Below are 10,333 nucleotides of genomic sequence, written 5' to 3'. Positions count from 1 at the left end.
TGGCCACAAAACTGCATCAATGGCCTTGATGTAAAAACTCGGAAAATTCTGGCTCTTCATAAAGTCATTTACAAACATCAGTGCATGGACAGGCTGTACTTACCACGGAAAGAAGGTGGTTTAGGCCTCACCGAAATAAACCATGCATACCGAGCTTCAGTGGTAAGCATAGGCCAATATATCAAATGTTCTTCTGACCCCAAAATAAAAATGGTGAATGAATATCACACCAAATGTTTGCCCCAGCAGACATCAACTACAAAGCTCGGTGAAAATTTCAGTGGTAACACACTGGACAACACAATAGAAGAATATAACGACCCAGCAACCCTAATCACCCGAAAGAAGAGAAAGGAGTATACAAAGAGGGAACTGAAGACAAGACTAGAAGGATGGCAATAACATAAGAGAGCAGGCAGGTTCATGGAAGAACTGAACCAGAGCTACATTGACAAGGAGGCCTCACTACAATGGCTTAAAAGTGATAAATTTCCATTTGATGAAAAACGGTTAATTATAGCTGCACAAGACCAAGGCTTACTCACAAATGGATTTAAGAAAATAGCTTTTCTACAAAAAAACGATCAATACAGAGTCTGTCACTCAGCTGTTGAGAGCCCAAGCCACCTAATGTCTGGATGCAAGATCCTTCTAGCCGATGGTCATTACACTGTTCGCCACAACAAAGTATGTAGATACTTGCATTGGAAGATCTGTGGAGAGATGCAACTAGATAGGTTGTCAAACATCTGGGAACATGATCCACCACCATCAAATGGAAAAGTGACAGTGTTCTACGACAAAGACATACAGGCAGGCAGATACATAAAAGACAAGGCCATCAAGCCAGATATAGAACAAGATATGGAACTGCTGTATTGCCATTTGGTGAATGGATTCTGGACCATGCAGTAGCTTCTGGTGGGGCCTCTCGATGCCATACTAGTGGGTAATTGTTACGGCTTTACCTTATCATTAGCTACAAATGAAAAAAAAAATTCTTCGTTTCTTTTTCTCTCTTAATTTCCCCTCTCTGTCCTGCTCTAAGTAAATCTGTCGACCTAGTCCACAAATTCCAAAATTTCATCATGACAAGTTTCAAGAAAAAATACACGATTAAACCCGGTTCTCCAACTTCCAACGTAGACCCCTACTACCATGTCTCCTTCTCCAACATCAGGGGTCTTCGTTCTAACCTTCCAGAGGTTGAAACCCAATTACAGGAGACTAAACCAGACCTTTTATTTTTAAGTGAAACTGGCATTGGACAGGCTATTTCCCTAGATGAGTTTGCAATTTCAGGATACTCTAACTTAACTTCTAAATCTGACCCCCAAGATTGCCATGGGCATGGAATATGTGCCTATATTAAAGATAGCTTTCCATGTGGGAGGGACATCTCCAGGGAAGATCCTAACTTACCCTATATGTGCTTCCGGGTTGCTTTAGCTCACACTACTGCATTTATATTTACTCTCTATCGCCCCCACAACAGCGGAGTTACTATCTTTCAAAGCATATCTGAGAAAATTGACCAAGTCCTTTCTACTTATCCTTCAGCTAACATTCACGTATGTGGAGACTTCAATGTTCACAACGTCGAATGGTTGACCCACTCAAACAAGACCGATGATGAGGGGAGGTTCTGTCATGATTTCTCCATTGCCTATGACCTCACTCAGATTGTTCAGGACCCTACCCGTGTGCCCGATAATGACGGCCAGTATGCGAGCCTACTAGACCTTTTTCTCACAACTTGCCCTGAACTATGTTCAGTTTCTGTTCTGTCGCCTCTTGGATCTTCCGACCACTCTGTTGTATCAATTAAGATAAAAATGAAATGTAATAAGTCCCCAGACGTACCTCTTCATCGTACAGTATATCGATACGCTAAGGCTGACTGGGATAGCTTCCGTACATTTATATCTGATCTACCTCTGCATTCCATGTTTAAAAAGGATGTGTCCTCTATAGTATTAGACCTAACTGAATGGTTAATTGTAGGTATTGACCATTTCATACCCTCTAAAAAGTTTCAGCAAAAACCTAACAGCCAGCCATGGTTCTCTCCAGAATGTGCTGCTGCCATTGCGCACAGAAATCACTTTTTCCACTGCTTCAAACGTAATAGATGTATGGAAACTAAAGCCGTTTTCAGGACTGCCAGCAACCATTGTAAGAAAGTAATAAGGAACGCAAGAGTGTTGTATGCTCAATCTGTTAAGTCCAAAGTAGCTGAGCAGCGGCTTGGTTCCCACCAGTTTTGGCAAATAGCAAACAGAATCCTGAACAGAAGCGTGTGCTCCATCCCAACTATTATCAATGGACCTGAGGTAATCTCGTCAGCATCAGACAAAGCCAAACTCTTTGTCAAGAACTTTGCAGCTAATTCTACCCTTTGCGAATAAGACCGCCAACCCCCAATATTTCCTCCTGTATCAGAAAACACGCTATGTGATATACGTATATCTGTACGTGATGTTGCCAAGCTAATCAAAAACCTTGATTCCAGTAAAGCAACTGGCCCTGATGGTATTCCAATTATAGTACTCAAAAAACTTCAACCTGAACTAGCGCCCATACTTACAAAACTGTTTAAACGTTGTCTTAAGGAGAATAGTTTCCCATCTCCCTGGAAAATCTCATCAGTATGCCCTGTATTTAAGAATTCAGGTGATCGCTCATCCCCCTCTCAGTACAGGCCAATAAGTCTCCTGTGCGTCATGAGTAAGTTGCTAGAATCTGTGTTAAATACTGAAGTAATCAAACATCTCAACAAAAATAACCTTCTTAGTGACACTCAATATGGTTTCCGTTCTGCTAGGTCTACAGCAGATGTCCTTACAGTTATATCGCATAGGATTAGCAAATCTCTCGACGGTGGCAATCTTTCTAGGGCAATTGCTCTTGACATATCTAAAGCCTTTGATAGGGTATGGCATAAAGGTTTACTTCATAAGATCGCTAGCTATGGTATAGCTGGAAAAGTCTTCTCAATTATTAAATCATTTCTTTCTGATAGGTTCATAAGAGTAGTAGTTGAGGGGCAAAAATCAGAAGCTCACAGTATTAATGCCGGTGTCCCTCAGGGATCCATCCTGGGCCCAACTCTTTTCCTGATCTACATTAATGATCTTCCAAATCATATCCTTACATCATTTGTAGACATTTATGCTGATGACACTACCATTTATGGTACCACATCTAAGACAGTAAACGACCAAGTTCTCTCCAATTCTCTCTCCTCTGATCTTAAGCATGTAGTACAATGGGGAAAGGAGTGGCTGGTTACTTTTAATGCATCTAAAACCAAGCTTCTCTCTTTACATCATCAACATTCTAATTCACATTTGTCATCAATTGAAATGAATGGCTCTCGTCTTCAGGAGGCCTCAAGTTTTGACAAGCTTCTGGGCTTGACCATTACTCCTGATCTTAAATGGAACACGTATATCAAATCTGTTGCCAAGGCCGCTGGAAAAATGGTGGGATCCTTCTATCGATCCAGTAGATATCTCACTGCTGATACAATTCTCTATCTATATAAGAGCCAGGTACGTCCAAGGATGGAATACTGTTGCCACATCTGGGCAGGAGCTGCTAGAAAGGACTTGTCCTGCCTTGATAGAGTTCAAAATAGACTTCGTAGCCTCGTAGGAGATGTCCTTTTCTCCTCCTTGCAACCTCTATCTCACAGAAGAGATGTTGCGAGTTTGTCTCTGATGTATCGTTATTTTTATGGAAAGTGTTCAACTGAGCTTCAATCTATGGTCCCCCCTCGCCAAACTTTCACAAGAAACACTCGTCTAGCTGTAAACACTATCAATAATTTCCCCCACTCTTTATCTGTGCCTAAACCTAAACGTAGATTCCATGAACAAAGCTTCTTTCTTAGAACTGCACGCCTGTGGAATTGTCTTCCGTTTTCCTGCTTTCCGGCTGACTACAATATGGTTGTGTTCAAGTCTAAAGTAAATAAGTTCTTGATGAGCCGTTCCATATAAGTTATTAAATTTACCAAATTTTCAGTACTAATGATTACTATATTGACCAATTTCTACTGTACACTCTTTAACCCTTATCCTTGAGTGGCCTCTGGGCCTTGATAATGTGGTGATGCCTTTGTAAAAAAAAAAAAAAAAAAAAAAAAAAAAGCCCGAAAGGACTGTACTCATTATTGACGTCACAGTTCCAAACGACTTTGGCCTTAATAGAGCAGAATGGGAAAAGATAACAAAATATCAGGACCTAAAAAATGATCTAAAAACAATATGCTCTCTGAAAGAAAAAAAACATTATACCAGTTGTGACAGGAGCAACTGGCCTAATAAAAAAGAACCTTTAAAAATACTTAGAAGCAAACCCTGGAAAACCAAGGTGTAAGGAAATACAGATAGCAGCCATAAAGGGAACAGTATCTATTCTTAAAAGAGCCCTCGGATATAAATTTAAACTATAATAGAATCAAGTGTTAGCCCCAGGAAGGAACCCTTTGATCTCTTCAAACTAACAAAAGTAAAATAAAATAAAAAAAACAGACACTTTCACTTTTATAGATATACTAGCATTTCAGCCTGGCGTTGTCCGGGTGTTTGGAGGTGTATGCTGAGCAAAAAAAAACAAAAACAGAAAAAAAAAAAAGGTCAATTTTTTAAACTTTGACCCCTATTATAACCCCTTAAAATTTATTGTTTTGGGCTCAAATCAAGTTATTACGTTCGATCCATGTCCATGGAACCTATATCTAAAATTTCAAGTTTTTAGACCCTAAATTGTCGGAGGAGTTTGGTAGAGTTCTCAAAGGTCAAATCGTTGAACTTTGACCCCTTAACAGTCAAATTTCTGGCCGAAAACCAATCACATCGATTTTACCACATCTCAGTACTCTGTATATCAAATTTCGAATCTGTAGACTAAAAATTGACAGAGTTATTGCATAGGGAAATGTACACAGACAGACAGACACACAGACACGTTCACTTTTATAGATATACTAGCATTTCAGCCCGGCGTTGCCCGGGTGTTTGGAGGTGTATGATGAGCAAAAAAGAAGAAAAATAGGTTAATTTTTTTAACTTTGACCTCTATTATAACCCCTTATCATTTATTGTTCTGGGCTCACATCGAGTTATTAAGTTAAATCCATGTCCAAGGAATCTATACCTAAAATTTCAAGTGTCTAAACCAAAAATTGTCGGAGGAGTTTGGTAAAGTTCTCAAAGGTCAAATCGTTGAACTTTGACCCCTTAACAGTCAAATTTCTGGCCGAAAACCGATCACGTCAATTTTCCCACACCTCAGTACCCTGTATATCAAATTTCGAGTCCTTAGACTAAAAATTGACAGAGTTATTGCATAGGGAAATGTACACAGACATACAGACACGTTCACTTTTATAGATATACTAGCATGGGCGCCCGGCATTGCCCGGGTGTTTGGATGTGTATGTTGAGCAAAAAAAAAAGAAGTGATAGTAGGAAGGCAGGCTCGAACCCGTACCGCAAAGGTGAAAAAGAACGGGGTAAAACCTAACGTTTATGCTGTTACAACCACCGCTAAACCGGAAGCGACATTTTTAAAAATTAAGGCTAGACAATCTAAAGGAGAGGATAACTTTAAAAAATATCGGCGAAAAAAGTGACCCCCACCCCCTGTAGAAAGTGCCTAGTTGAAGGGGAAGATATTAATGTTTTTAGCCAATTTTTCGATATTTGTCGTATGAAAGATCGAACTTTAAAACAATACTGATCTTGAGAAAATCCGTCGCCTCTATTGAAAGTTTAAGGCAGACATGCAAAACGACATACATACATACATACATACATACATACATTTATATATTGGTAACTAAAAATTTTCGACCCAAACTGATAAAAAAGCTTGCCCTATCTCTGAATACCCTTTATGTAAAATTTCAAATATTTAGACCAGAAATTGTCTGAGTAATTTGGAAAAGACCGCAGAGGTCAATTTTTTTAAACTTTGACCCTTATTATTACCCCTTAAAATCTATTGTTTTTGGCTCAAATCAAGTTATTAAGTTAGATCCATGTCCAGGTAACTTATATCTAAAATTTCAAGTGCGTAGGCCCAAAATTGTCGGAGGAGTTTGGTAGAGTTCTCAAAGGCCAAATCGTTGAACTTTGATCCTTTAATCGCCAAATTTTTGGCCAAAAACCGATCTCATCGATTTTCCCAAATCTCAGTAACCTGTATATCAATTTTCGAGTCTGTAGACTAAAAATTGGCAGAATTATTGCGTAGGGAAATGTACACACACACAGATACTTTCAATTTTATATATATATATATATATATATATATAGAGAGAGAGAGAGAGATAGATAGATAGATTGATAGATAGATAGATATATTCCCTAAACCTCAGGCCTTGATGAAGGTGTGACTTAAACTTGCTGCTATGGTTTCAAATGATCTCAAATAACAGCAATGGGAGACTTGATTCCAAATATTTCTTATATGTTATATCTCCTCTCTTTTGGAAATAAAGTACGATGTTGAATATCTTCAGTATCAAATAATCCTTTTACGCTGTGAAATTTACGTTATGTATGAAAACCAAAGAGAGGAATATATAACATATGAAAAATATTTAGAACATTTGCTGTTATTTCTGATCATTTGAAACCATAGCAGCAAGCTTTACTCTCCCCTTCCTCAAGCCCAGAGGTTTGGGGGAAATATCAGATATTTGGTAATTCATATATTTGGTAATTCATATGCATAACTAAGAAAACAAATGACTATGATTGAAACATTTTATGGCTGTAAAAAAGTGCCCAAAATAGGCTCTGGATGATGGATGATCTCTTAATGTGCGACCTTAAGGGCAAATGTCACATAGCCCACTACACAATTCAGGTCATTATCTTTCCAACAAGTTTTCATTTAAATTCTGATCAATAGTCGCTAAGATTTGGAACTTACAAAAATTGCCAAAAAGGTAGTATATTTATGGGTATATCTATACCGGTAGCCAAATACTGTATGTATATATGTATGTATGCATATATATATATGTGAGGTCATGTCATATGCTACTGGTACCATGTAACCCAGTACTACCTGCCTCATGGTTGGGTCACCGGCGACTAAACTGGTTCCCCCACCAGACTTGTTTGGTGAGGAGGGCGGCTAGTCTCCCTGAAGGATTAAAAACAAGACCTTCCAAAGGGCGAATGAACTCTTTTACTGGGTCAACGGCCAACTAGCATCGTGTATATTTGTGTGTGTGTATATGTGTATTGGGGTAGAGAGGGCTCCCGTAAGCCGTGGTGAAGGCAACCTTTATAGGAGAAGCAAATCTCTAATTTAAAAAACCATAAAGCGGAAGACCAGTACCCGCATTAAGCTGGTCTGCAGTTTAATTTGTTGCTGGCTATCTTGCTCTTGCCTGTTGCTGGATCTCAACATTTTGAACCGAGAGAGAGAGACTTAGCTGTCATACAAAGCTAAGACTCTGTAACATCATCTTTGTATAGATACTCCCTCAGACATTTGGAATCATGGATTTTAAATGTCTGAGGGAGTAGCACTCGTCAGACAAGACGTTGCAATCATCATATATATATATATATATATATATATATATATATATATATATGTATGTATGTATGCATATATATATGTATGTATATGTATGAAAAACGATCATCATGCATCATATATATATATATATATATATATATATATATATATATATATAAGCAGGCTCCTTCAGTCTTGGACAGACTGTGGATACCCATGAAGGGGTGCTTGCGCGTGAAATTTTTGTGGCAGGAGGTGCGGAATCTCCAGCCACACCTCTTCTGAGACGACATTGTTAAATACCAGTGGCAAGTGAAGTACAGGACGACTGGAAACAAATGCTGAGATAAACGGGGAGCACATACAGCTCCTACTCTTCCCAAATGGTCACCCATCTGGTACTGGCCAGGCTCAACGTTCCTTAACTTCGGTGATCTGACGAGAATCAGTGTATCAACATGATTGTGCCGTATAAAGATATATATGCATATATATATATATATGCCGTATAAAGATATATATATATGCATATATATATATATATATATATATATATATGTACATATGTATGTATATATGTATATATATGTGTATATTTGTGTGTGTGTGTGTATATGTGTATTGGGGTGGAGAGGGCTCCCATAAGCCATGGTGAAGGCAACCTTTCTAGGAGAAGCAAATCTCTGATTTAAAAAACCATAAAGCGGAAGACCAGTACCCGCATTAAGCTGGTCTGCAGTTTAATTTGTTGCTGGCTATCTTGCTCTTGCTTGTTGCTGGATCTCAACATTTTGAACCGAGAGAGAGACTTAGCTGTCGTACAAAGCTAAGACTCTGTAACATCATCTTTGTATAGATACTCCCTCAGGTATTTGGGCTCATGGATTTTAAATGTCTGAGGGAGTGGCACTCGTCAGACAAGACGTTGCAATCATCATATGTGTATATGTATGTATATATATGTAACTCAGTACTACCTGCCTCATGGTTGCGTCACTGGCGACTAAACTGGTTCCCCCACCAGACTTGCTTGTTTGGTGAGGAGGGTGGCTTGTCTCCCTGAAGGATTAAAAACAAGACCTTCCAAAGGGCGAATGAACCCTTTTTTGGTGTCAACGGCCAACTAGCACCATGTGTGTTTGTGTGTATGTATGTGTGTGTTGGGGTGGATAGGGCGCCCGTAATTCATGGTGAAGGCAACCTTTTTAGGAGAAGCAAATCTGATTTAAAAAACCATAAAGCGAGAGACCAGTACCCGCATTAAGCTAGTCTGCAGTTTAACTTGTTGTTGACTATCTTGCTCTTGCTTGTTGCTGGATCTCAACATTTTGAACCGAGAGAGAGACATAGTTGTCGTACAAAGCTAAGACTCTGCAACATCATCTGTGTATAGATACTCCCTGAGGCATTTGGCTATTAAAATATGACATGACCTGACTATTAAAATGGTCCTTTGGCGATGGAATAAATTCCAAATGGTCCAAAATAATCCAAAAGGCAGAGTTCCTTGGAAAAAAGCGCAAATAGAATGAATTCCAAATCATTAAAAGAAAAGTACTGGAGAGAATATTTAAAAACACGTCTGCAAGGCTGGATGAATAAAAAAAATTTAATTATTTTATTATTTTATAATTTTATTATTTTATTATAATGGGCATCAATTGGTGGGATAGAATCACCAATTAAGAGGTGCTAAGACGTGCTGGCAGCTGCTCCTTATTCCAGACACTCAAGATACGACGATCGAGTTGACTTGGACACCTGCGCAGGATATCCTCTACAGCGAACTGTCAAATGGATCAAGAAGCCGCAGTCGCCCGGTGCTGCACTTTAAAGGCGTGGCCAAACGGGATCTGATCGCTCTTGGCATCGATGTGAATGTGTGGGAGGAGCTAACCGAAGATAGACCAGCATGGAGGCGTGCCTTGAGTAAGGGTGGCGAAGGACTTGAGAACCTTTGGTCAGAGAAGTTGGCGCAGAGAAGACAAAACTAGTGACTACGTTTACTGTTGCTGTGTTGCTTGCATTAATCTTTCGTAGATTGCTTGCCATTATATATATATATATATATATATATATATATATATATATATATATATATATATATATGCATATATTAGCCAGACAATTATTATGGCGATGAAACGCGGACACTTTTGAGCATGTTAATTGACATAAACATCTTTTTCTAACTTACTATCTTGTTTGACTAACGAATTGAGCGCTGTTCAAAAAGAAAATACTGAACATCTACACATTATATTAGAATATAATATGTGTATGTACGAAATGCATTATGTTATATATATATATATATATATATATTAGTCATCCACATACAACTCATCAGTGCGGCTAGACAAGCAACCACCTCAAGCCAGGATCGAAACCCGTCTGCCCAAATGACAGTCAGAGCTTCTAATCATTGCGCTATTCGGCTGCTGCTATGCGGGTAGTGAATTAACAGTGTTTTGACACAGTCCAAATATCTAAGCTCAATATATATATATATATATATATATATATATATATATATATATATATGACTAACAGTATACTTATATTCCAAAATCCAAAGAATATCCATAGAAGAGTCTTCTATGAATTTTCTTTCTTTTTTTTTTTTTCTTGCCACATTATGTTGTCATGCATTTTTTCATTCTAAGCAAATGATTCCTCATTTTGCTCCGGAGTATATGTGCGAAAAGAGTTGGTATTGATATAATAACCGATTGTGTCTTCATAACGAAACAGATATGTGAAATATACACCAAAATTTTTACAG

The sequence above is a fragment of the Euprymna scolopes genome, chromosome 16 (genome assembly GCF_053919585.1).
Source record: "Euprymna scolopes isolate OS-2025 chromosome 16, ASM5391958v1, whole genome shotgun sequence".
In the NCBI taxonomy this organism is placed as follows: Eukaryota; Metazoa; Mollusca; class Cephalopoda; order Sepiida; family Sepiolidae; genus Euprymna; species Euprymna scolopes.
Note: the sequence above shows the minus strand (reverse complement) of the source record.